This window comes from Coffea arabica, chromosome 8e, assembly GCF_036785885.1.
Source record: "Coffea arabica cultivar ET-39 chromosome 8e, Coffea Arabica ET-39 HiFi, whole genome shotgun sequence".
Classification (NCBI taxonomy): Eukaryota; Viridiplantae; Streptophyta; class Magnoliopsida; order Gentianales; family Rubiaceae; genus Coffea; species Coffea arabica.
Window position 1 is genome coordinate 27,127,371 of NC_092324.1, and position 2,641 is coordinate 27,130,011.

General features: G+C 41.9%; 1 long non-coding RNA gene across 1 annotated transcript; it reads right to left on the bottom strand.

Moving 5' to 3' along the window:
- Positions 1 to 763: 763 nt before the first annotated feature.
- Positions 764 to 1,744, bottom strand: LOC113703653 (uncharacterized). The gene is made up of 2 exons (XR_003451501.2): positions 1,675 to 1,744; positions 764 to 994 (listed from the first exon to the last, which is right to left on the bottom strand). It is a non-coding gene; the product is annotated as an uncharacterized lncRNA (long non-coding RNA).
- Positions 1,745 to 2,641: the final 897 nt, after the last annotated feature.

Below are 2,641 nucleotides of genomic sequence, written 5' to 3' on the forward strand. Positions count from 1 at the left end.
CAATAGGGTCTTCCAAAAGTACTATAGACACCTAGGTCACAAGTACAAAAGGACTCACGAAACGCTTTTCCCCTTCTAGGGTTTCGTCCAAATATTTATATCTTAATCAAGGTCGATCACGCTTAACCACCCGAACAAACCACACGAAGTTCCATAGAATCGCCTTTCTAGTTCACCTAATCCTTTCTAACCTAGGCCTTCATATCTTTCGTATCCGGGCGCGAGAATCTCGTCTAAGATAATTCACATCTCGAGCCGGCCGGTCCCAAGAGTAAACCATCCTTATTAAAGATTCCTACCCGACATACATACCTAGCTTCCTCGAGTCCCATGATAATGATTCGTACACTTATCACATGCCCGGTTCATAACTTATGCTCAAACGAGCACTTAGACATATTCATGAAATTAGGACCACACCACCACTTGGCCCAGTCTCACTCCACGCAGAGACCACGCGAAGTGGCTCTGATACCACCTGTGACAGCCCCACTTTCCCCTAAGGCGAACCAAAGGGGTTAGCGGACTGCCTGCCCAGCTCTCGCCAGGACTACGGTACAGTTTACGTCGATCTATAACGTTCCGGAACATCCCATTGCACGTAAACAAGTCAAAAGAGTCAAAATAAAAAAAACGAAAAAATTTGCCGAAGATGAATAGTGCAGGCCACGTCAGAATCCGGCCGGAATCTGGCCGGATTCAGTCCAGTGACTTTTCGTTCAAAATTTTCCTTTTGCCGTTTGAAATCCAAATCGATTCAAAGTTCAGCCAAACATCAACCAAGCATATATACATTGAAATCCAACATTCCAAGCCAAATCGGCATACCAAAATATCCAACTAATCCATACATGTACAATAACCAATTACAAACCAAACATTGGAGGAAACAAAACACTTAGGGTTTCACCCTCAAGGAGCTATTCAAAATACATGTACATGAGCTCAACTTGTCATTCAACTATTACAATCTTTTCCAAAAGTGTTCATTTTCCTGTAAGGAAAACAAATGGAACGGTGTGAGCTAAAGCTCAGTGAGCAACTATCACAATAGCAGTTAAGATCACATAAGCATAACCATTCAAGTAAAGTATACAATTTCGAAGTAAAGCAATTCAGTGAAGGATACGGTCGGCTCTCAAGAGCCCATTTCCACGCTTACATTCTTGATCCACACTCATTGACCCTCCGTCAATGTTAAAAGTACCAAACCGTAGACCTCACTTCACTTCCATTCCTTCCACCCAACATACCCCAACCGGGCCCGCACTCCATTCAGTCATTTTGGTAATACTCGAGTTTACCGGAACCAAGGGTCTCATTACCACAAGGTTCCCCAGTACAGTCCCCGTGGCATGATAATTTTCACGACCAAGCCCTCGCCGGCTCGATCCAATTAACTACCATACGGGGTTGAGCTCATAAATGTAGTAAAGCCATTGGATACTCGTCCAACGACACCAAATCAGTTTCCATGAATGGAATGCAGTATCTCATATATCCAGTGCAGTCTTTCAGTAAAACAATTAATAGTCATGAATAAAATCACAAGGGGTGAGGGCGATCAAGTACACCCTCACCTCAATCATTCCCAATAACCAAGTAAGCCTTCAAGGCATCAAATACACATAGCACAAAGCCACATTATAACAAGTAGGTGAGTAGTATACTCACCAAGTGAGAAAATGATGTTTCATGCACCGTCGTTAAACGAACGTCGTGCACCACCGTTTCCTCCTAGAACAAGTGAACAATTACCATAAGACTCGATAACGAGTCACAAAGCCAAGCCAATTATAACCCAATAGGGTTTCATGCATGGAAATTCAAGTGTTAAATACGTAACCTTTACTCAAGTCGAGAATATAGTTTTCTAAATTTCGAGTAAAAATGCGGGCAGCATGCCCTTTGTGTTTACCAAATTCTCCAGCCATAAGGCTTCATTATTTTTCTTCAATCACAACCCAACAACACACATATAAGCATTTCATGTCAAGAGCCGTTCCATAGCTCACAATATCATAAAACAAGAAACCATACCGAGCCATAAACAACACCAATTCACAACCCCAATAGGGTTTTATAAACATATACTAGCATGAAAGCAAACCAGAAATTAAGAAAGGCTTTAATGTTGGCCTTGATAAGAAAACCGGTTTTGACGTCATAATGCGGTAATGGCACAACTCTCACTACAATTATCGGTTGGGGGTGTAAGACCCACCGTTTCGAAGCTATGAAACAGGGCTACAACAATGTAGAAGGCCTCTCAGTCCAAATCCTAGCACAACTAGGTCAAAAGTGCCAAATACCAAACCAGAACCGAAATTGCAGGTTCCCAAATCACACAAAACTGTAATACGTCAATCTCAGCCTACACAGGTCCAAATGCCGAAATTCCAAAGGCATAAGTTAGCTAAGATATCCAGCTACATTTCATCAGAAGACACCAACTTAAAAATCCAAACCAAATCCAGTCAAAACAGGCAATTACTATCGCAGTTCCGCACATTCTGTTCACCAAAAACAGCAACAGTAAAAACGGCATAACTCTCTCTATACTACTCCAAATGCCCTGAAATTTTGTAGACACTTCATACTCACCAATACCTACAACTTTCATGTTTTGAGCAAAGTCCAA